This window comes from Ranitomeya imitator, chromosome 5 (assembly GCF_032444005.1).
Source record: "Ranitomeya imitator isolate aRanImi1 chromosome 5, aRanImi1.pri, whole genome shotgun sequence".
In the NCBI taxonomy this organism is placed as follows: domain Eukaryota; kingdom Metazoa; phylum Chordata; class Amphibia; order Anura; family Dendrobatidae; genus Ranitomeya; species Ranitomeya imitator.
This window is the reverse complement of record NC_091286.1, coordinates 405,992,620-406,018,562: the sequence shown is the minus strand read 5'-3', so window position 1 is coordinate 406,018,562 and position 25,943 is coordinate 405,992,620. Positions and strand designations below refer to the sequence as shown.

General features: G+C 47.9%; 1 protein-coding gene across 1 annotated transcript in view; it reads right to left on the bottom strand.

The window, feature by feature from the left end:
- LOC138637780 (uncharacterized) overlaps positions 1 to 25,943 on the bottom strand; it is a 94,514-nt gene that overhangs the window by 67,948 nt on the left and 623 nt on the right. The gene's annotated exons all lie outside the window — the stretch shown is intronic.

The following is a 25,943-nucleotide window of genomic DNA, read 5'->3' as shown; positions in this document are numbered from 1 at the left end:
TTGGGGTTGCCATGGCTACAAGTCCTTAACCCAGTATTAGATTGGAAATCAATGTCTGTGTCCAGCTGGGGTTGTCAGGGGGTACATGGTGATGTTCCATTTCTGTCTATCTCATCATCCACCCCTTCTGAGGTCCCAGAGTTCTTGTCTGATTACCGGGATGTATTCGATGAGCCCAAGTCCAATGCCCTACCTCCGCATAGGGATTGTGATTGTGCTATCGATTTGATTCCTGGTAGTAAGTTTCCTAAGGGTCGACTGTTTAATTTATCTGTACCTGAGCACGCCGCTATGCGGAGTTACGTGAAGGAGTCTTTGGAGAAGGGTCATATTCGCCCGTCATCGTCGCCATTGGGAGCGGGGTTCTTTTTTGTGGCCAAGAAGGATGGTTCGCTGAGACCTTGTATTGATTACCGCCTTCTAAATAAAATTACGGTCAAATTTCAGTACCCCCTTGCCGCTGCTGTCTGATTTGTTTGCTCGGATTAAGGGGGCTAGTTGGTTCACCAAGATAGATCTTCGTGGTGTGTATAATCTTGTGCGTATTAAACGGGGCGATGAATGGAAAACCGCATTTAATACGTCCGAAGGCCATTTTGAGTACCTGGTTATGCCATTCGGACTTTCTAATGCTCCATCAGTGTTTCAGTCCTTTATGCATGACATCTTCTGAGAGTACCTGGATAAATTCCTGATTGTATACTTGGATGATATTTTGGTCTTCTCGGATGATTGGGAGTCTCATGTGAAGCAGGTCAGAATTGTGTTCCAGGTCCTGCGTGCTAATTCTTTGTGAAGGGGTCAAAGTGTCTCTTTGGTGTTCAGAAGATTTCATTTTTGGGGTTCATTTTTTCTCCTTCTACTATCGAGATGGACCCTGTTAAAGTTCAGGCCATTTATGATTGGACTCAGCCAACATCTCTGAAGAGTCTGCAGAAGATCCTGGGCTTTGCTAATTTTTATCATCGCTTCATCGCTAATTTTTCTAGCATTGCTAAACCGTTGACTGATTTAACCAAGAAGGGTGCTGATGTGGTCAATTGGTCTTCTGCTGCTGTGGAAGCTTTTCAGGAGTTGAAGCGTCGTTTTTCTTCTGCCCCTGTGTTGTGCCAGCCAGATGTTTCGCTTCCGTTCCAGGTCGAGGTTGATGCTTCCGAAATTGGAGCAGGGGCTGTTTTGTCGCAGAGAAGTTCTGATTGCTCGGTGATGAAACCATGCACCTTCTTTTCCAGGAAATTTTCGCCTGCTGAGCGAAATTATGATGTTGGCAATCGAGAGTTGCTAGCCATGAAGTGGGCATTCGAGGAGTGGCGTCATTGGCTTGAAGGAGCTAAGCATCGCGTGGTGGTCTTGACTGATCACAAAAACTTGACTTATCTCGAGTCTGCCAAACGGTTGAATCCTAGACAGGCTCGTTGGTCGCTGTTTTTCTCCCGTTTTGACTTTGTGGTTTCGTACCTTCCGGGCTCTAAAAATGTGAAGGTGGATGCCCTGTCTAGGAGTTTTGTGCCCGATTCTCCGGGTTTGTCTGAGCCGGCGGGTATTCTCAAAGAGGGGGTAATTTTGTCTGCCATCTCCCCTGATTTGCGGCGGGTGCTGCAAAAATTTCAGGCTAATAGACCTGACCGTTGCCCAGCGGAGAAACTGTTTGTCCCTGATAGGTGGACGAATAAAGTTATCTCTGAGGTTCATTGTTCGGTGTTGGCTGGTCATCCTGGAATCTTTGGTACTAGAGATTTGGTGGCTAGATCCTTTTGGTGGCCGTCTCTGTCGCGGGATGTGCGTTCTTTTGTGCAGTCCTGTGGGATTTGTGCTCGGGCTAAGCCCTACTGTTCTCGTGCCAGTGGGTTGCTTTTGCCCTTGACGGTCTCGAAGAGGCCTTGGACACATATCTCTATGGATTTTATTTCGGATCTCCCCGTCTCTCAAAGAATGTCGGTCATTTGGGTGGTTTGTGATCGCTTCTCTAAGATGGTCCATTTGGTGCCCTTGTCTAAATTGCCTTCCTCCTCTGATTTGGTGCCGTTGTTTTTCCAGCATGTGGTTCGTTTACATGGCATTCCAGAGAACATCGTTTCTGACAGAGGTTCCCAGTTTGTTTCGAGGTTTTGGCGAGCCTTTTGTGCTAGGATGGGCATTGATTTGTCTTTTTCCTCGGCTTTCCATCCTCAGACAAATGGCCAGACTGAACGAACCAATCAGACCTTGGAAACATATCTGAGATGTTTTGTTTCTGCTGATCAGGATGATTGGGTGTCCTTTTTGCCTTTGGCTGAGTTCGCCCTTAATAATCGGGCCAGCTCGGTTACTTTGGTTTCGCCGTTTTTCTGCAATTCTGGGTTCCACCCTCGTTTCTCTTCAGGGCAGGTTGAGTCTTCGGACTGTCCTGGTGTGGATACTGTGGTGGATAGGTTGCAGCAGATTTGGACTCATGTGGTGGACAATCTGACTTTGTCCCAGGAGAAGGCTCAACGTTTCGCTAACCGCAGGCGCTGTGTGGGTCCCCGACTTCGTGTTGGGGATTTGGTTTGGTTGTCATCTCGTTATATTCCTATGAAGGTTTCCTCTCCTAAATTTAAGCCTCGTTTCATGGTCCATATAGGATTTCTGAGGTTCTTAATCCTGTGTCTTTTCGTTTGACTCTTCCAGCTTCTTTTTCCATCCATAACGTGTTCCATAGGTCATTGTTGCGGAGATACGTGGCACCTGTGGTTCCATCTATTGATCCTCCTGCTCCGGTTTTGGTTGAAGGGGAATTGGAGTATATAGTGGAGAAGATTTTGGATTCTCATGTTTCGAGACGGAAACTCCAGTATCTGGTTAAGTGGAAAGGTTATGGTCAGGAAGATAATTCCTGGGTCTTTGCCTCTGATGTCCATGCTGCCGATCTGGTTCGTGCCTTTCATGTGGCTCATCCTGGTCGGCCTGAGGGCTCTGGTGAGGGTTCGGTGACCCCTCCTCAAGGGGGGGTACTGTTGTGAATTCTGTGGCCAAGCTCCCTCCTGTGGTCGAGAGTGGTACTTCGGCTGGTTCTGTCTATGAGCTTCCTTTGGTGGATGAGAGTGGTACTGCGGCTTCTGAGTTTCCTTCCTCAGGTGATGAGGTTAAGTCGTTAGGTGCTGCTCTATTTAACTCCACCTGGTGCTTTGATCCTGGCCTCCAGTCAATGTTCTAGTATTGGTCTTGCTTCCTCCTGGATCGTTCCTGTGGCCTGTCTATCCTGCATAAGCTAAGTTTTGCTTGTGTTATTTTTGTTGCTATTTTTTCTGTCCAGCTTGCTATATTGGTTTTTCTTGCTTGCTGGAAGCTCTGAGACGCAGAGGGAGCACCTCCGTACCGTTAGTCGGTGCGGAGGGTCTTTTTGCCCCTCTGCGTGGTTGTTTGTAGGTTTTTGTGTTGACCGCAAAGCTATCTTTCCTATCCTCGGTCTATTCAGTAAGTCGGGCCTCACTTTGCTAAATCTATTTCATCTCTGTGTTTGTATTTTCATCTTACTCACAGTCATTATATGTGGGGGGCTGCCTTTTCCTTTGGGGAATTTCTCTGAGGCAAGGTAGGCTTATTTTTCTATCTTCAGGGCTAGTTAGTTTCTCAGGCTGTGCCGAGTTGCATAGGGAGCGTTAGGCGCAATCCACGGCTACCTCTAGTGTTGTGTGTTAGGATTAGGGATTGCGGTCAGCAGAGTTCCCACGTCTCAGAGCTCGTCCTTGTTTTTTGGTAATTGTCAGGTCACTTTGTGTGCTCTGAACTTCAATGTCCATTGTGGTTCTGAATTACCTGTTCATAACAGGGATCACAGTGGGCCCATAGATCACAGGGGGCACAAAGCTGGTAGCCACAGAAATCACAGGGGGCACATAGCTGGGGGTATAGGGATCACATGGAGACACATAGCTGTGAGGCACAAAGATCATAGGGGGGCACATAGCTGGGGACAGAGAGATCACAGAGGGCACAGAGCTCACATTGGGACACATAGCTGAGGGTCACAGAGATCACGGGTGGCCATATAGATGGGAGCAGAGAGATCACAGGGGGCATATAGTTGGGGGCCACAGAGATCATATTGGTGCACACAGCTGGGGGCCACAGAGATCACAGGGGTACATAGCTGAGGGGTACAGACCACCAGCAGAAAGGCACATAGCTGCGGGCACAGAAACTACCAGCACACAAAGAGCTGCCAGCACAGAGATCCATATGGGCTCTCTGGTAGCAGCTCCTCTTCCGGGAGGACGGGAGCACATTGGGCGCTAACCCCAGCCACCCTGATGACGTCATCACTCATGTGCAAGTGGTGTTCTGTACTAAACGCTGCGTACCATGCACTTGGGGGTTAAAGCTGGCAGGATATGACTGCCGCCCGAGCATTGTCAAAACGACGCATGCGTACGCTTCCCAATACATCCGCATGGCCTGCGTACCCAATATTAAAGATAGGTATGCAAGACGCATGCAGATGTAGGCGGAGCTGAATGGGAGAGGTGCCGCAGTGGGTGGGGCTTAGCGGAGGAAGTACGCAGCCCTCCGCAGCTCTGCCCAACACAAATGTGAAACTAGCCTAAGTGAATTTTGGATTGCAGTTTGGGAACTCGGTCTCTAAAAGGCTCGCCATCAATGCTCTAGGCTGTAAAATCCTTCTCTGCTCTCACCTTATAGTCACAGTAGTCCCTTCTACATATCATTGTCCACATGGACATTCCAACAGATACCCAATGCAGCTGATGTGACAGGTGGGTGCTCTCCCATCTATATTTTTTAAACGACTGCAAATGTATTAAATGTGCGTATATGTGCATGTTATATAGTGAGAGTGTACTAATTAACTCACCTGCAGCCGCTCTTTCCGGTGTCCAGCACATTCTGCTCCTCTTCTGTGTGATGTCACCACTGCTCAGACACTTGGGGTCACACTGTGCTCAGCGTGACCCTTGTCATGATTCCAATGGCAGGGAATCACAAAAGGACAAGCACCAACGAGCTCTAGGGTGATGGAACCTGAGCTGACCGCGACCCTAAACCTGAACACACAAATAACAATAGCCGGGGAACGTGCCTACGTTGATCCTAGACGTCTCGCACCAGCCGAAGATCTAACTTCCCCTATTAGAAGAAACACAGACCTCTCTTGCCTCCAGAGAAATACCCCACAGAAATAGCAGCCCCCCACATATAATGACGGTGAAATGAGAGGAAGGCACATACACAGTATGAAATCAGATTCAGCAAAATGAGGCCCGCTAAAACTAGATAGCAGAGGATACAAAAGTAAACTGCGCGGTCAGCAAAAAGCCCTTCAAAAAACCATCCTGTAATTACTTGAACTCATGTTCCAACTCATGGAACATGAGGAGCAATTACAGCCCGCTAGAGCAACCAGCAGCAAAGAAACAATTATATGTAAGCTGGACAAGACAAAAATAAATCAAAACATGGAACAAGAAAATCAAAAACTTAGCTTGTCCTGAAGATTACTGAAGCCAGAAGCTGAAGTAACAAAACACTCTGATAACCTTGATAGCCGGCGGGGAAATGACAAGAAAGCCCGGTTAAATAGGAAACTCCCAAATCCTAATAGAACAGGTGGACACCAGAGACAGCAGAACACAAATCACCCAGTACCATTAGTAACCACCAGAGGGAGCCCAAAAACAGAACTCACAACAGTACCCCCCCCTTGAGGAGGGGTCACCGAACCCTCACGAGAACCACCAGGGCGACCAGGATGAGCCCTATGAAAAGCGCGGACCAAATCATCAGCATGAACATCAGAGGCAACCACCCAAGAATTATCCTCCTGACCATAACCCCTCCACTTGACCAAATATTGGAGTTTCCGTCTGGAAACACGAGAATCCAAGATCTTCTCCACAACATACTCCAATTCTCCCTCCACCAGCACCGGAGCAGGAGGCTCAGGCGAAGGAACAACAGGTACCTCATACCTCCGCAACAACGACCGATGGAACACATTATGAATAGCAAACGATGCCGGGAGATCCAAACGAAACGACACAGGGTTAAGAATTTCCAAGATCCTATAAGGACCGATGAACCGAGGCTTGAACTTAGGAGAAGAGACCTTCATAGGAACAAAACGAGAAGACAACCACACCAAGTCCCCAACACGAAGTCGAGGACGCACGCGGCGACGGCGATTAGCAAACTGCTGAGCCTTCTCCTGGGACAACTTCAAATTGTCCACCACATGACTCCAAATCTGATGCAACCTATCCACCACCATGTCCACTCCAGGACAATCAGAAGGCTCCACCTGACCAGAGGAAAAACGAGGATGAAACCCCGAATTACAAAAGAAAGGAGAAACCAAGGTAGCAGAACTAGCCCGATTATTAAGGGCAAACTCGGCCAGCGGCAAAAAGGTAACCCAGTCATCCTGATCAGCAGAAACAAAACACCTCAAATAAGTTTCCAAGGTCTGATTAGTTCGCTCCGTCTGGCCATTCGTCTGAGGGTGGAATGCAGACGAAAAGGACAAATCAATGCCCATCTTAGCACAGAACGTCCGCCAAAATCTAGACACAAACTGGGATCCCCTGTCAGAAACGATGTTCTCCGGAATCCCATGCAAACGAACCACGTTCTGGAAAAACAGAGGGACCAACTCAGAGGAGGAAGGCAACTTAGGCAAGGGTACAAGATGAACCATTTTAGAAAAGCGGTCACACACAACCCAGATGACGGACATTTTTTGAGAGACAGGGAGATCCGAAATAAAGTCCATGGAAATGTGCGTCCAAGGCCTCTTCGGGATAGGCAAAGGTGACAACAATCCACTGGCTCGAGAACAGCAAGGCTTAGCCCGAGCACAAACCTCACAAGACTGCACAAAAGAACGCACATCCCTAGACAAGGAAGGCCACCAAAAAGACCTGGCCACCAAGTCTCTAGTACCAAATATTCCAGGATGACCTGCCAACGCAGAAGAATGGACCTCAGAGATGACTCTACTGGTCCAGCTATCCGGAACAAACAGTCTCTCAGGCGGACAACGATCAGGTTTACCCGCCTGAAACTCCTGCAAAGCACGTCGCAAGTCTGGGAAGACGGCCGACAAAATCACCCCATCCCTAAGGATACCAGTGGGCTCAGAATTTCCAGGGGAGTCAGGCACAAAACTCCTAGAAAGAGCATCTGCCTTCACATTCTTTGAACCTGGCAGGTATGAAACCACAAAATTGAAACGAGAGAAAAACAGTGACCAACGAGCCTGTCTAGGATTCAGACGCCTGGCAGACTCAAGGTAAATCAGATTTTTGTGATCAGTCAAGACCACCACACGATGTCTAGCACCCTCCAGCCAATGACGCCACTCCTCAAATGCCCACTTCATGGCCAAAAGTTCCCGATTACCCACATCATAATTCCGCTCAGCGGGCGAAAATTTTCTAGAAAAGAACGCACATGGCTTCATCACCGAGCAATCGGAGCTTCTCTGTGACAAAACCGCCCCCGCTCCAATCTCGGAAGCATCAACCTCAACTTGGAAAGGAAGCGAAACATCAGGCTGACGCAACACAGGAGCAGAAGAAAACCGGCGTTTAAGTTCCTGAAAGGCCTCCACAGCCGCAGGAGACCAATCGGCAACATCAGCACCCTTCTTAGTCAAATCCGTCAAAGGCTTAACAACACTAGAAAAATTAGTTATAAAACGACGATAGAAATTAGCAAAGCCCAAGAACTTCTGCAAACTCTTAAGAGATGCAGGCTGCGTCCAGTCACAAATAGCCCGAACCTTGACGGGATCCATCTCAATAGTAGAAGGGGAAAAAATATACCCCAAGAAAGAAATCTTCTGGACTCCAAAGAGACACTTTGAGCCCTTTACAAACAAGGAATTAGCCCGCAGGACCTGAAACACCTTCCTGACCTGCTGAACATGAGACTCCCAGTCATCAGAAAAAAAACAAAATATCATCCAAATACACAATCATAAATTTATCCAGATATTCACGGAAAATATCGTGCATAAAGGACTGGAAGACTGAAGGAGCATTAGAAAGTCCGAAAGGCATTACCAAATACTCAAAATGGCCCTCAGGCGTATTAAATGCGGTTTTCCACTCATCACCTTGCTTTATTCGTATAAGATTATACGCATCCCGGAGATCAATCTTAGTGAACCATTTAGCCCCCTTAATGCGAGCAAACAAATCAGTCAACAAAGGCAAAGGATACTGATATTTTACGGTAATCTTATTCAAAAGACGATAATCTATACAAGGTCTCAAGGACCCATCTTTCTTGGCCACGAAAAAAAAACCTGCTCCCAAAGGGGACGAAGATGGACGGATATGTCCCTTTTCCAAGGACTCCTTAACATAATCCCGCATAGCAGTATGCTCTGGCACTGACAGATTGAACAAACGACCTTTAGGAAATTTACTACCAGGAATTAAATCTATAGCACAATCGCAATCCCTGTGAGGAGGAAGCGAACTGAGCTTAGGCTCCTCAAAAACATCCCGATAATCCGACAAAAATACAGGAACCTCAGAAGGAGTAGATGAAGCGATAGAAATCGGAGGTGCATCATCATGAACCCCCTGACATCCCCAGCTTAACACAGACATTGTTTTCCAGTCAAGGACTGGATTATGAGTTTGTAACCATGGCAGACCAAGTACTAGAACATCATGTAAATTATACAACACCAGGAAGCGAATCACCTCCTGATGAACGGGAGTCATACGCATGGTCACTTGTGTCCAGTACTGAGGTTTATTCATAGCTAAAGGTGTAGAGTCAATTCCCTTCAAAGGAATAGGGACTTCCAGAGGCTCAAGACTAAACCCACATCGCTTGGCAAATGACCAATCCATAAGACTCAGGGCAGCGCCTGAATCTACATAGGCATCGACGGAAATGGATGATAATGAGCAAATCAGAGTCACAGACAGAATGAACTTAGACTGTAACGTACTAATGGCAACAGACTTATCAACCTTTTTTGTGCGTTTAGAGCATGCTGATATAACATGAGCTGAATCACCACAATAAAAGCACAACCCATTTTTCCGCCTATAGTTTTGCCGTTCACCTCTAGACTGAACTCTATCACATTGCATTGTCTCAAGTGCCTGTTCAGAAGACACCGCCAAATGGTGCACAGGTTTGCGCTCCCGTAAACGCCGATCAATCTGAATAGCCATAGTCATAGACTCATTCAGACCCGTCGGCGCAGGGAACCCCACCATAACATCTTTAATGGCCTCAGAAAGGCCATCTCTGAACTTTGCAGCCAGGGCGCACTCATTCCACTGAGTAAGCACTGACCATTTCCGAAATTTTTGACAATATATTTCTGCTTCATCTTGCCCCTGAGAGAGAGCTAATAAAGCTTTTTCAGCCTGAATCTCTTGGTTAGGTTCCTCATAGAGCAAACCCAATGCCAGAAAAAACGCATCCACATTAAGCAACGCAGGATCCCCTGGTGCCAATGCAAATGCCCAATTTTGAGGGTCACCCCGCAGGAAAGATATAATAATCTTAACCTGCTGAGCAGGGTCTCCAGAAGAGCGAGATTTCAAAGAAAGGAACAGCTTGCAATTGTTCCTAAAATTCAGAAAACTAGATCTATCTCCAGCAAAGAACTCTGGAATAGGAATTCTAGGTTCAGACATAGGAGCATGTACAACAAAATCTTGTATATTTTGAACCTTAGCAGCAAGATTATTCAAGCTGGAAGCTAAACTCTGGACGTCCATGATAAACAGCTAAGGTCAGAGCCATTCAAGGATTAAGAGGAGAAAAAAAAAAAAAAATCAGCCAGGCTGCAATTAGGGCTAGGCAGCAACCTCAGAGGAGAAAAAAAAAAAAAAAAACTTCCTCAGACTACTTTTCCTCCTACTTCAGCCCAAACATTTTTGGCCGGCTATACTGTCATGATTCCAATGGCAGGGAATCACAAAAGGACAAGCACCAACGAGCTCTAGGGTGATGGAACCTGAGCTGACCGCGACCCTAAACCTGAACACACAAATAACAATAGCCGGGGAACGTGCCTACGTTGATCCTAGACGTCTCGCACCAGCCGAAGATCTAACTTCCCCTATTAGAAGAAACACAGACCTCTCTTGCCTCCAGAGAAATACCCCACAGAAATAGCAGCCCCCCACATATAATGACGGTGAAATGAGAGGAAGGCACATACACAGTATGAAATCAGATTCAGCAAAATGAGGCCCGCTAAAACTAGATAGCAGAGGATACAAAAGTAAACTGCGCGGTCAGGAAAAAACCCTTCAAAAAACCATCCTGTAATTACTTGAACTCATGTTCCAACTCATGGAACATGAGGAGCAATTACAGCCCGCTAGAGCAACCAGCAGCAAAGAAACAATTATATGCAAGCTGGACAAGACAAAAATAAATCAAAACGTGGAACAAGAAAATCAAAAACTTAGCTTGTCCTGAAGATCACTGAAGCCAGAAGCTGAAGTAACAAAACACTCTGATAACCTTGATAGCCGGCGGGGAAATGACAAGAAAGCCCGGTTAAATAGGAAACTCCCAAATCCTAATAGAACAGGTGGACACCAGAGACAGCAGAACACAAATCACCCAGTACCATCAGTAACCACCAGAGGGAGCCCAAAAACAGAACTCACAACAGACCCTGAACTGGCTTTTAGGCCAGGGTCCTTCTAGCGTATGGCATCTGATACAAGAGCATCAGATGCGATACGCTAATGACACTCGGCTCTAGCTCTGCTGTGAGTGGGATCCGAGTGTCAGTGCGTTGTGCTCCAATCTGAGTGTCTGTGCTCTGTGCTCCTATCCACTGTGCTCCTAACCGCTGTGCTCCGATCAGCTGTGCTCCAGTCTGAGTGTCTGTGCGCTGTGCTCCTAAGGGGCGGATTATAATAGGGTCAATCTGGGTGGCAGCCCAGGGCCCAGTGGTGTGGGGGGCCCTGGGCTACCGCTCAGATTGCCCGCCGCCATCAGGGCATTACTGCCCTGACTGGCATATGGGCCCGGTGGGCAGAGGGGGCCCGCATCGGGCCCCGTCTCGTCTGCTCACCGGGCCCCTACCGGCACTGCGGCAGTTTCACCTATTGACGTGCGGGCGCATGCCCGCACGTCAATTGTTAACAACAGCCACCAGCCAATTGGAGGCTGGCAGCTGAAGTCGGCCGCAGGCGCAGCACACACGTTGCCGGCGTCTGACGTCATTGTCAGTCGCTGGCGAGTGCGCGCTGCTGGAAGGAGCTCGCCGCTGGAGCGCACAGGTCAGGTGAGGAGATCTCGGGTTTTTTTTTTTTGCTAACGGCAATCCGGGGGGCCCGGGCGGGCCAGAATGCAGGACACTGTCTGTGGGCAATATGCTGGACACACTGGGGCAGATTGTTGGTGGACACACTGTCTGGGAGCAATGCTGGAGACACTGGGGCAGATTGCTGGACACACTGTCTGGGGACAATGCTGGACACACTGGGGCAGATTGCTGGACACACTGTCTGGGGGCAATACTGGACACACTGGGGCAGATTGCTGGACACACTGTCTGGGGGCAATGCTGGACACACTGGGGGCAATGCTGGACACACTGGGGCAAGTTGCTGGTGGACACACTGGGGGCAATGCTGGAGACACTGGGGCAGATTGCTGGACACACTGTCTGGGGGCAATGCTGGACACACTGGGGCAGATTGCTGGACACACTGGGGGGAATGCTGGGCACACTGGGGCAGACTGCTGGTGGACACACTGTCTGGGGGCAATGCTGGACACACTGGGGCAGATTGCTGGACACTGGGGCAATATGCTGGACATACTGGGGCAGATTGCTGGACACACTGGGAGTAATATGCTGGACACACTGGGGCAGATTGCTGGACACACTGTCTGGGGGCAATGCTGGAGACACTGGGGCAGATTGCTGGACACACTGTCTGGGGGCAATGCTGGACACATGGGCAGATTGCTGGACACACTGTCTGGGGGCAATGCTGGACATATTGGGGCAGATTGCTGGACACACTGTCTGGGGCAATGCTGGACAAACTGGGGCAGATTGCTGGACACACTGGGGCAGATTGCTGGTGGACACACTGTCTGGGGGCAATGCTGGAGACACTGGGGCAGATTGCTGGACACACTGTCTGGGGGCAATACTGGACACACTGGGGCAGATTGCTGGACACACTGTCTGGGGGCAATGCTGGACACACTGGGGCAGATTGCTGGACACACTGGGGGCAATGCTGGACACACTGGGGCAAGTTGCTGGTGGACACACTGTCTGGGAGCAATGCTGGAGACACTGGGGCAGATTGCTGGACACACTGTCTGGGGGCAATGCTGGACACACTGGGGCAGATTGCTGGACACACTGTCTGAGGGCAATACTGGACACACTGGGGCAGATTGCTGGACACACTGTCTGGGGGCAATGCTGGACACACTGGGGCAGATTGCTGGACAAACTGGGGGCAATGCTGGACACACTGGGGCAAGTTGCTGGTAGACACACTGGGGGCAATGCTGGAGACACTGGGGCAGATTGCTGGACACACTGTCTGGGGGCAATGCTGGACACACTGGGGCAGATTGCTGGACACACTGGGGGGAATGCTGGGCACACTGGGGCAGACTGCTGGTGGACACACTGTCTGGGGGCAATGCTGGACACACTGGGGCAGATTGCTGGACACTGTGGCAATATGCTGGACATACTGGGGCAGATTGCTGGACACACTGGGGGTAATATGCTGGACACACTGGGGCAGATTGATGGACACACTGTCTGGGGGCAATGCTGGAGACACTGGGGCAGATTGCTGGACACACTGTCTGGGGGCAATGCTGGACACACGGGCAGATTGCTGGACACACTGTCTGGGGGCAATGCTGGACATACTGGGGCAGATTGCTGGACACACTGTCTGGGGCAATGCTGGACAAACTGGGGCAGATTGCTGGACACACTGGGGCAGATTGCTGGTGGACACACTGTCTGGGGGCAATGCTGGAGACACTGGAGCAGATTGCTGGACACACTGTCTGGGGGCAATACTGGACACACTGGGGCAGATTGCTGGACACACTGTCTGGGGGCAATGCTGGACACACTGGGGCAGATTGCTGGACACACTGGGGGCAATGCTGGACACACTGGGGCAAGTTGCTGGTGGACACACTGGGGGCAATGCTGGAGACACTGGGGCAGATTGCTGGACACACTGTCTGGGGGCAATGCTGGACACACTGGGGCAGATTGCTGGACACACTGGGGGGAATGCTGGGCACACTGGGGCAGACTGCTGGTGGACACACTGTCTGGGGGCAATGCTGGACACACTGGGGCAGATTGCTGGACACTGGGGCAATATGCTGGACATACTGGGGAAGATTGCTGGACACACTGGGGGTAATATGCTGGACACACAGGGGCAGATTGCTGGACACACTGTCTGGGGGCAATGCTGGACACACTGGGGCAGATTTCTGGACACACTGTCTGGGGCAATGCTGGACACACTGGGGCAGATTGCTGGACACACTGTCTGGGGGCAATGCTGGACACACTGGGGCAGATTACTGGACACACTGTCTAGGGGCAATGCTGGACAAACTGGGGCAGATTGCTGGACACACTGGGGCAGATTGCTGGTGGACACACTGTCTGGGGGCAATGCTGGACACACTGGGGCAGATTGCTGGACACTGTCTGGGGGCAATACTGGACACTGGGGCAGATTGCTGGACACACTGTCTGGGGGCAATGCTGGACACACTGGGGCAGATTGCTGGACACACTGGGGGCAATGCTGGACACACTGGGGCAAGTTGCTGGTGGACACACTGGGGGCAATGCTGGAGACACTGGGGCAGATTGCTGGTGGACACACTGTCTGGGGGCAATGCTAGACACACTGAGGCAGATTGCTGGACACACTGGGGGGAATGCTGGGCACACTGGGGCAGACTGCTGGTGGACACACTGTCTGGGGGCAATGCTGGACACACTGGGGCAGATTGCTGGACACTGGGGCAATATGCTGGACATACTGGGGAAGATTGCTGGACACACTGGGGGTAATATGCTGGACACACAGGGGCAGATTGCTGGACACACTGTCTGGGGGCACTGCTGGACACACTGGGGCAGATTTCTGGACACACTGTCTGGGGGCAATGCTGGACACACTGGGGCAGATTGCTGGACACACTGTCTGGGGGCAATGCTGGACACACTGGGGCAGATTACTGGACACTAGGGCAATATGCTGGACATACTGGGGCAGATTGCTGGACACACTGGGCGTACAGCCAGCTCTTCCCTCTCCTAGTGTATCCTCACCCACCCCCTGCAGACTGTGAGCCCTCGCGGGCAGGGTCCTCCCTCCTTATGTACTCGTGTGCCTTGTTATCTGCTCATGTTTAATGTATTTGTCTATATTTGCCCCGTATTCACATGTAAAGCGCCATGGAATAAATGGCGCTATAAAAATGTATAATAATAATAATAATAATATGCTGGACACACTGGGGCAGATTGCTGGACACACTGGGGGCAGGACTGGAGGCATGGGCAGAATGTAGATACGGGTCATCATTAGAGACACAGGGCAGAATGAAAGACATGGGGCAGGATGGATACGATGAAGACAGATGGGGCAGGATGGGGAGATCATATGGGGTAGAAGGGATACTCATGAGGGCATGATGAGAGAACATATGGCTGGAGCCAGGAATGAGATAAACATGGCCAGGATGGGGAATATTATTACCATAGGGGCTAATTAAGGGATATTATTACTGCAGTGATGTATTTATTTTATTTTTTGAGTATACTGTTTTAAATGGGGGGGGCGGTCCTGTTACTGTGCAGAGTGACACTATATCGCCTTTTTTTCTTCATGTGGTGTAATGTAAAAGTTGTGAAAAATTAAGTAATGTGTTCTGCAAGTGGAGCTTGAGATAAATGTGTTATTTCCTGCAGAAACGAGTCCTGGCTGGAAGAAATCATGGCGGTCTGTGCTGGATGAAAGATGAAACACTTCACCTAGAGATGTCACTGGTGAGTCTGTGTTACCTATACACTGACACTATGCACTGTATACTATATACAGAGGTCCTGTGCACAATGTCACCAGTGATCATTGTATTACCTATACATTATATACAGAGCTCCTGTGTATAATACCACCAGTGATCTCTGGATTACCCCTACACAGACACTGCATACTAAGTACAGATCTCCTGTGAATACTGGCACTTATGATGATAGTATTGTGTTTTTTTTTTATTACTGATCAATATTGTAGTATTCAGTCACTATGTGGTGGTAATATGTGGTCTGTAAATGATGTTGCGGTATTTGTCCCTTGTATGTGCTATTTGGTCACTAAGTGGTGGTACTATGTGGTCTTAACATGGTGCGGTGGTATTTGTTCCTTGTATGTGATATTATTCGATCACTGTGGTTGTAATTTGTGGTCTGGTCATGGTGCGGTGGTATTTGTTCCTTGTATGTGATATTGGTCATTTTAAAAATTGAAAAATAAATCAAAATATACCTAAATTGTATTGCATATTTTAACAAATATTTAATAGGTTACAGTAGAGTAGGGCCCGGCCATTTTTCTGGAATAATCTGGTTCAGGTATATCATGACTCCCATCACATGACCCCCGTCACATGACCGTGTCTGAACAGCCCGGGGCCCTGGCTACCCTTAATCCATCCCTGCTCCTAACCGCTGTGCTCCGATCCCCTGTGCTCCTATCCCCTGTGATCCTAACCGCTGTGCTCCGATCCGAGTGGGTGTGCGCTGTGCTCCTATCTTCTGTGCTCTGATGTGCTGTGTTCCTATCAATGTGTTTCTATTACTGTGCTTCCATCTGCTGTGCTCCTATCCGCTGTGCTCCTATCCCCTGTGATCCTAACCGATGTGTTCCGATCGGCTGTGCTCTTATCTGCTGTGCTCCGATCCGAGTGGGTGTGCGCTGTGCTCCTATCTGCTGTGCTCTGATGTGCTGTGTTCCTATCGCTGTGTTTCTATCACTGTGCTCCTATCTGCTGAGCTCCTATCTGCTGTGCTCCGATCCGCTGTGCTTCTATCCGCTGTGCTCCGATCCGCTGACAGCAGAGAAAATCGCAGCATGGTCACGGAGGAAACAGAGAAATTAGTTTCTCCATCTCCTCTGCTGCCGGCGCTGACGGAAATCGCACTGCACTCGTGTGATATCCAAGTGCAGTGCAATGTTTCACACGCAGCCATAGACCTACAGTCATGGCCAAAAATATTGACACCCCTGCAATTCTGTCATATAATACTCATTTTCTTCCTGAAAACGATTGCAAACACAAATTATTTGGTATTATTATCTTCATTTAATTTGTCTTAAATGAAAAAACACAAAAGAGAATGAAGCAAAAGTCAAAACATTGATCATTTCACACAAAACTCCAAAAATGGGCCAGACAAAAGTATTGGCACCCTCAGCCTAATACTTGGTTGCACAAACTTTAGCCAAAATAACTGCGACCAACCGCTTGCAGTAACCATCAATGAGTTTCTTACAATGCTCTGCTGGAATATTAGACCATTCTTCTTTGGCAAACTGCTCCAGGTCCCTGATATTTGAAGGGTGCCTTCTCCAAACTGCCATTTTTAGATCTCTCCACTGGTGTTCTATGGGATTCAGGTCTGGACTCATTGCTGGCCACCTTAGAAGTCTCCAGTGCTTTCTCTCAAACCATTTTCTAGTGCTTTTTGAAGTGTGTTTTGGGTCATTGTCCTGCTGGAAGACCCATGACCTCTGAGGGAGACCCAGGTTTCTCACACTTGGCTCTACATTATGCTGCAAAATTTGTTGGTAGTCTTCAGACTTCATAATGCCATGCACACGGTCAAGCAGTCCAGTGCCAGAGGCAGCAAAGCAACCCCAAAACATCAGGGAACTTCTGCCATGTTTGACTGTAGGAACCGTGTTCTTTTCTTTGAATGCCTCTTTTTTTCTCCTGTAAACTCTATGTTGATGCCTTTGCCCCAAAAGCTCTACTTTTGTCTCATCTGACCAGAGAACATTCTTCCAAAACGTTTTAGGCTTTTTCAGGTAAGTTTTGGCAAACTCCAGCCTGGCTTTTTTATGTCTCGGGGTAAGAAGTGGGGTCTTCCTGGGTCTCCTACCATACAGTCCCTTTTCATTCAGATGCCTATGGATAGTACGGGTTGACACTGTTGTACCCTCGGACTGCAGGGCAGCTTGAACTTGTTTGGATGTTAGTCGAGGTTCTTTATCCAACATCCGCACAATCTTGCGTTGAAATCTCTTGTCAATTTTTCTTTTCCGTCCACATCTAGGGAGTTTAGCCACAGTACCATGGGCTTTAAACTTCTTGATGACACTGCGCACGGTAGACACAGGAACATTCAGGTCTTTGGAGATGGACTTGTAGCCTTGAGATTGCTCATGCTTCCTCACAATTTGGTTTCTCAAGTCCTCAGACAGTTCTTTGAGCATGGAGAAAAGAAAGAAGACCAATGTGGTACACACAAGGACACAGGACAGAGGTTGAGTCAACTTTAACCCCTTCCCGACCCATGACGCCACGTAGGCGTCATGAAAGTCGGTGCCATTCCGACCCATGACGCCTATGCGGCGTCATGGAAAGATCGCGTCCCTGCAGGCCGGGTGAAAGGGTTAACTCCCATTTCACCTGATCTGCAGGGACAGGGGGAGTGGTAGTTTAGCCCAGGGGGGGTGGCTTCACCCCCTCGTGGCTACGATCGCTCTGATTGGCTGTTGAAAGTGAAACTGCCAATCAGAGCGATTTGTAATATTTCACCCATTATAACGGGTGAAATATTACAATCCAGCCATGGCCGATGCTGAAATATCATCGGCCATGGCTGGAAATACTAGTGTGCCCCCACCCCACCCCTCCGATCGCCCCCCCACCCCCCCGATCTGGCCGGTACACTGCTCCGGCTCCCCTCCGTCCAGTGCTCCGCTCCCCCCCGTGCTCGTGCCCGCTCCCCCCGTGCTCCAATCACCCCCCCGTGCTCCAATCACCCCCCCTGCACTCCGATCCACCCCCCCCGTGCTCCGTTCCACCCCCCCGTGCTCCATTCCAGTCCCCCCGTGCTCCGTTCCACGCCCCCCGCGCTCCGTTCCACCCCTCCCGCGCTCCGATTCCTCCCCCCGTGCTCCGATCCCCCCCCCCGTGGTCCCCCCCCACCCTATCATACTTACCGATCCAGCCGTGGTCCCGTCCGTCTTCTCCCGGGCGCCGCCATCTTCCAAAATGGCGGGCGCATGCGCAGTGCGCCCGCCGAATCTGCCGGCCGGCAGATTCGTTCCAAAGTGCATTTTGATCACTGAGATATAATCTATCTCAGTGATCAAAATAAAAAAAATAATAAATTACCCCCCCCCCCTTTGTCACCCCCATAGGTAGGGACAATAAAAAAATAAAGAATTTTTTTTTTTTCCACTGTTAGAATAGGGTTAGGGTTAGGGGTAGGGTTAGGGGTAGGGGTAGGGTTAGGGGTAGGGTTAGGGGTAGGGTTAGGGGTAGGGCTAGGGGTAGGGTTAGGGGTAGGGTTAGGGGTAGGGTTAGGGTTAGGGTTAGGGCTAGGGTTAGGGTTAGGAATGTGCACACGTATTCTGGTCCTCTGCGGATTTTTCCGCTGCGGATTTGATAAATCCGCAGTGCTAAACCGCTGCGGATTTATGGCGGATTTACCGCGTTTTTTTCTGCGCATTTCACTGCGGTTTTACAATTGCGATTTTCTATTGGAGCAGTTGTAAAACCGCTGCGGAATCCGCACAAAGAAGTGACATGCTGCGGAATGTAAACCGCTGCGTTTCCGTGCAGTTTTTCCGCAGCATGGGCACAGCGATTTTTGTTTCCCATAGGTTTACATTGAACTGTACACTCATGGGAAACTGCTGCGGATCCGCAGCGTTTTCCGCAGCATGTGCACATACCTTTAGAATTAGGCTATGTGCACACGGTGCTGATTTGGCTGCGGATTGGCCGCTGCGGATTCGCAGCAGTGTTCCATCAGGTTTACAGTACCATGTAAACATATGAAAAACCAAATCCGCTGTGCCCATGGTGCGGAAAATACCACGCGGGAACGCTGCGTTGTATTTTCCGCAGCATGTCAATTCTTTGTGCGGATTCCGCAGCGTTTTACACCTGTTCCTCAATAGGAATCCGCAGGTGAAATCCGCACAAAAAACACTGGAAATCCGCGGAAAATCCGCAGGTAAAACACAGTGCCTTTTACCCGCAGATTTTTCAAAAATGGTGCGAAAATATCTCACACGAATCCGCAACGTGGGCACATAGCCTTAGGGTTAGGGTTGGAATTAGGGTTGTGGTTAGGGTTAGGGGTGTGTTGGGGTTAGTGTTGTGGTTAGGGGTGTGTTGGGGTTAGGGTTGTGATTAGGATTATGGCTACAGTTGGGATTAGGGTTAGGGGTGTGTTGGGGTTAGTGTTGGAGGTAGAATTGAGGGGTTACCACTGTTTAGGCACATCAGGGGTCTCCAAACGCAACATGGCGCCACCATTGATTCCAGCCAATCTCGTATTCAAAAAGTCAAATGGTGCTCCCTCACTTCCGAGCCCTGACGTGTGCCCAAACAGTGGTTTACCCCCACATATGGGGTACCAGCATACTCAGGACAAACTGCGCAACAATTACTGGGGTCCAATTTCTCCTGTTACCCTTGTGAATCTAAAAAAATGCTTGCTAAAACATAATTTTTGAGGAAAGAAAAATGATTTTTTATTTTCACGGCTCTGCGTTGTAAACGTCTGTGAAGCACTTGGGGGTTCAAAGTGCTCACCACATATCTAGATAAGTTCCTTGGGGGGTCTAGTTTCTAAAATGGGGTCACTTGTGGGGGGTTTCTACTGTTTAGGCACACCAGGGGCTCTGCAAACGCAACGTGACACCCGCAGACCATTCCATCAAAGTCTGCATTTCAAAAGTCACTACTTCCCTTCTGAGCCCCGACGTGTGCCCAAACAGTGGTTTACCCCCACATATGGGGTATCAGCGTACTCAGGAGAAACTGGACAACAACTTTTGGGGTCCAATTTCTCCTGTAACCCTTGGGAAAATAAAAAATTCTGGGCTAAATAATTATTTTTGAGGAAAGAAAACGTATTTATTATTTTCACGGCTCTGCATTATAAACTTCTATGAAGCACTTGGGGGTTCAAAGTGCTCACCACACATCTAGATAAGTTCCTTTCAGGGTCTAGTTTCCAAAATGGGGTCACTTGTGGGGGGTTTCTACTGTTTAGGCACATCAGGGGCTCTGCAAACGCAACGTGACGCCCGCAGAGCATTCCATCAAAGTCTGCATTTCAAAACGTCACTACTTCAATTCCAAGCCCCGGCATGTGCCCAAACAGTAGTTTACCCCCACATATGGGGTATCACCGTACTCAGGAGAAACTGGACAACAAATATTGGGGTCAAATTTCTCCTGTTACCCTTGGGAAAATTAAAAAATTCTGGGCTAAATAATTATTTTTGAGGAAAGAAAACGTATTTATTATTTTCACGGCTCTGCATTATAAACTTCTATGAAGCACTTGGGGGTTCAAAGTGCTCACCACACATCTAGATAAGTTCCTTTGGGGGTCTAGTTTCCAAAATGGGGTCACTTGTGGGGGGTTTCTACTGTTAAGCCACATCAGGGGCTCTGCAAACGCAACGTGACGCCCACAGAGCATTCCATCAAAGTCTGCATTTCAAAACGTCACTACTTCACTTCCGAGCCCCGGCATGTGCCCAAACAGTGATTTACCCCCACATATGGGGTATCAGCGTACTCAGGAGAAACTGGACAACAACTTTTGGGGTCAATTTCTCCTGTTACCCTTGGGAAAATAAAAAATTGCAGGCTAAAAGATCATTTTTGAGAAAATAATTTTTTTTTTTATTTTCATGGCTCTGCGTTATAAACTTCTGTGAAGCACTTGGGGGTTCAAAGTCCTCACCACACATCTAGATTAGTTCCTTTGGGGGTCTAGTTTCTAAAATGGTGTCATTTCTGGGGGATCTCCAATGTTTAGGCACACAGGGGCTCTCCAAACGTGACATGGTGTCCGCTAATGATTGGAGCTAATTTTCCATTTAAAAAGCCAAATGGCGTGCCATCCCTTCCGAGCCCTGCCGTGCGCCCAAACAGTGGTTTACCCCCACATATGGGGTATCAGCGTACTCAGGACAAACTGGACAACAATATTTGGGGTCCAATTTCTCCTATTATCCTTGGCAAAATAGGAAATTCCAGGCTAAAAAATCATTTTTGAGGAAAGAAAAATTATTTTTTATTTTCATGGCTCTGCGTTATAAACTTCTGTGAAGCACCTGGGGGTTTAAAGTGCTCAATATGCATCTAGATAAGTTCCTTGGGGGGTCTAGTTTCCAAAATGGGGTCACTTGTGGGGGAGCTCCAATGTTTAGGCACACAGGGGCTCTCCAAACGCGACATGGTGTCCGCTAACAATTGGAGCTAATTTTCCATTCAAAAAGTCAAATGGCACGCCTTCTCTTCCGAGCCCTGCCGAGTGCCCAAACAGTGGTTTACCCCCACATATGAGGTATCGGCGTACTCGGGAGAAATTGCCCAACAAATTTTATGATCCATTTTATCCTACTGCCCATGTGAAAATGAGAAAATTGAGGCGAAAAGAATTTTTTTGTGAAAAAAAATTACTTTTTCATTTTTACAGATCAATTTGTGAAGCACCTGAGGGTTTAAAGTGCTCACTAGGCATCTAAATTAGTTCCTTGGGGGGTCTAGTTTCCAAAATGGGGTCACTTGTGGGGGAGCGCCAATGTTTAGGCACACAGGAGCTATCCAAACGCGACATGGTGTCCGCTAACGATGGAAATAATTTTTCATTCAAAAAGTCAAATGGCGCTCCTTCCCTTCCGAGCCTTACCATGTGCCCAAACAGTGGTTTACCCCCACATATGAGGTATTGGTGTACTCAGGAGAAATTGCCCAACACATTTTAGGATCCATTTTATCCTGTTGCCCATGTGAAAATGAAAAAATTGAGGCTAAAAGAATTTTTTTGTGAAAAAAAAGTACTTTTTCATTTTTACGGATCAATTTGTGAAGCACCTGGGGGTTCAAAGTGCTCACTATGCATCTAGATAAGTTCCTTGGGGCGTCTAGTTTCCAAAATGGGGTCACTTGTGGGGGAGCTCCAATTTTTAGGCACACGGGGGCTCTCCAAACGTGACATGGTGTCCGCTAAAGAGTGGAGCCAATTTTTGATTCAAAAAGTCAAATGGCGCTCCTTCCCTTCCAAGCCCTGCCGTGCGCCAAAACAGTGGTTTACCCCCACATATGAGGTATCAGCGTACTCAGGACAAATTGGACAACAACGTTCGTGGTTCAGTTTCTCCTTTTACCATTGGGAAAATAAAAAAATTGTTGCTAAAAGATAATTTTTGTGACTAAAAAGTTAAATGTTCATTTTTTCCTTCCATGTTGCTTCTGCTGCTGTGAAGCACCTGAAGGGTTAATAAACTTCTTGAATGTGGTTTTGAGTACCTTGAGGGGTGCAGTTTTTAGAATGGTGTCACTTTTGGGTATTTTCAGCCATATAGACCCCTCAAACTGACTTCAAATGTGAGGTGGTCCCTAAAAAAAATGGTTTTGTAAATTTCGTTGTAAAAATGACAAATCGCTGGTCGAATTTTAACCCTTATAACTTCCTAACAAAAAAAAATTTTGTTTCCAAAATTGTGCTGATGTAAAGTAAACATGTGGGAAATGTTATTTATTAACTATTTTGTGTCACATATCTCTCTGGTTTAACAGAATAAAAATTCAAAATGTGAAAATTGCGAAATTTTCAAAATTTTCGCCAAATTTCCGTGTTTATCACAAATAAATGCAGAATTTATTGACCTAAATTTACCACTAACATGAAGCCCAATATGTCACGAAAAAACAATCTCAGAACCGCTAGGATCCGTTGAAGCGTTCCTGAGTTATTACCTCATAAAGGGACACTGGTCAGAATTGCAAAAAACGGCAAGGTCTTTAAGGTCAAAATAGGCTGGGTCTTGAAGGGGTTAATCGATGTCAACTGGCTGCAAGTGTCATTTAGTTATTACCAACACCTGTTAGGTGCCACAGGTAAGTTACAGGTGCTGTTAATTACACAAATTAGAGAAGCATCACATGATTTTCCAACAGTGCCAATACTTTTGTCCACCCCCTTTTTTATGTTTGGCGTGGAATTTTATCCAATTTGGCTTTAGGACAATTCTTTTTGTGTTTTTTTTCATTTAAGATAAATTAAATGAATATAATAATAACAAAGAATTTGTGTTTGCAATCATTTTCAGGAAGAAACTGAGTATTATCTGACAGAATTGCAGGGGTGTCGATACTTTTGGCCATGACTGTATATGTGTGCGTGCGATCCGAATTCAGCATGCAGCGATTTTTTTTATCGTGTCCGATTGTGATCCAATCGGAGCAAGAGAAAAGGGAAATGAGAATAGAACTATAGGATTAAATTGGTCCGAATGTAATCTGATTGTTAATCGTATTGCATTCATCCTATTTAATCGCAAGTAGGAATGAGCTCATACAGTGTAAGTCTATGGAGCAGCAGAGCTAGGCCTTATGGGCATCTATTGTAAGAGAGACTCCCGACTCGTGCATAGATTATAGAGAGGGCCGGCTAGTCGCAATAGTGGTGACGTCACTGAGAAGAGTAGCAGAATGGGCTGGACACTCACTGGAGAAAGCAGCGGTAGGTGAGTGTATTAATACACTTACACTACATTACATGGAGATTTATATATATACATATATATATATATATATATATATATTTATATACATATATATTTATATACATATATATATATGGAGCGCCCGCTAGAGCCGTGGGGTACTCAGGCCAGGTCGACGGTTCTTAAAGGGATGTGTCATGGCAGCAGTGACCCCGTGGCTTTGGGCATCCAATAAAAGTGTCAATGAAATGAAAGGGGAATAAAGTTTATAGGGGATTTGTTCGTGACACCACCTGTGGTACTCGGCTAGGGATGGCCGACGGTGCTTAAGGCTACTTTCACATTTACATCGGGACTGGGCCGTCACAAAGCGTCGGCGCGACGTACCGACGTACGTTTGTGAGTTTATGCATAAACGTGAGCAGCGGACACAGTATTTCAACACGTCCGCTGCCCATTCTAATGTTCCGGGGAGGAGAGAGAGATCTCCGCCCAGGCATGCGCAGTTAAAAATGCAGGATGCAACGTACGAAAAAACGTTCCCTTGAACATTTTTTCCAAAAGACGGGCTGCCAAAACCCAACGCATCCAGTGGACGACACATGCAACGTATGGCCATACATCGCAATGCGTCGCTAAAGCAAGTCTATGGTGCAAAAACACATCCTGCGGGCAACTTTACAGGATGCGTTTTTTCTCCAAAACGACGCATTGTGACGGTTCCAAAACAATGGAAATGTGAAAGTAGCCTAAAGAGTCCGCTGGGGCTGATGGTGATGCAGCAGAGTTGTTACAGCTCTCCACAGGTAGACCTTAGCCCCAGGGCAGTGATGGTGTTACATGTGATGATGGATGTTGTGATGCAGGGCAGGTGACACAGTAATAATTCAGAGGACACAGCAGAGGACACAGCAGTTCCCACACTTTTACTCACGGTTTGAAGTGCAGGCCGGGGCACTAGTTACAGATGACAATGGAGGTACGGGGAGCCTGGAAGCAACTTAAGATTCACTAAGCCAGATGGGTTTTGAGGCCTCCTTGCTGCGCTGTCCTCTGAGGTCCTTGCTGCCTAAAGCTATGCTCAGTCCTTTCCAGGCTTTGGGCTCTGATATGCTGCTGTGCCTCTGGGTGTTAGATGGGGTCAGGAGACCTGCAGTCTCCTGCCCTCCGGATTTAGCTGCTGGGACTTTAGTACCCATGCAACCATGGACTCTGGTGTCCGGTTTCTGGCACTCAGTACTGGGGTGAGCTTGGCTGCAACTCCACTCCCCAAGTTCTCTTTTACTGCTCTCCTCTCTCCTCTGTTCCAGACACTGACTGACTCACCCCTCCTCCAGGCCAGAACTTACAGAGCAGCTCCCCTGAATCCGGATTTAGAGCTCCCCCTTCTGATCTGGAGTCAAGAAAGGTGTTAGATGTGAGTGTTATCTAGTCAGGGAAACCCTCCTTGCTTCCAGGCATGTCATCACCCCCCTGTGAGGGAGGCAATGCCACTGTGGCAACCGGACTCCTGGGGTGCTATACTGTGCATATATATATGTATATATATATATATATATATATATATATACAGTGCCTACAAGTAGTATTCAACCCCCTGCAGATTTAGCAGGTTTAATAAGATGCAAATAAGTTAGAGCCTTCAAACTTCAAACAAGAGCAGGATTTATTAACAGATGCATAAATCTTACAAACCAAAAAGTTTTGTTGCTCAGTTAAATTTTTATAAATTTTAAACATAAAAGTGTGGGTCAATTATTATTCAACCCCTAGGTTTAATATTTTGTGGAATAACCTTTGTTTGCAATTACAGCTAATAATCGTCTTTTATAAGACCTGATCAGGCCGGCACAGGTCTCTGGAGTTATCTTGGCCCACTTCTCCATGCAGATCTTCTCCAAGTTATCTAGGTCCTTTGGGTGTCTCGTGTGGACTTTAATCTTGAGCTCCTTCCACAAGTTTTCAATTGGGTTAAGGTCAGGAGACTGACTAGGTCACTGCAACACCTTGATTTTTTGCCTCTTGAACCAGGCCTTGGTTTTCTTGGCTGTGTGCTTTGGGTCGTTGTCTTGTTGGAAGATGAAATGACGACCCATCTTAAGATCCTTGATGGAAGAGCGGAGGTTCTTGGCCAAAATCTCCAGGTAGGCCGTGCTATCCATCTTCCCATGGATG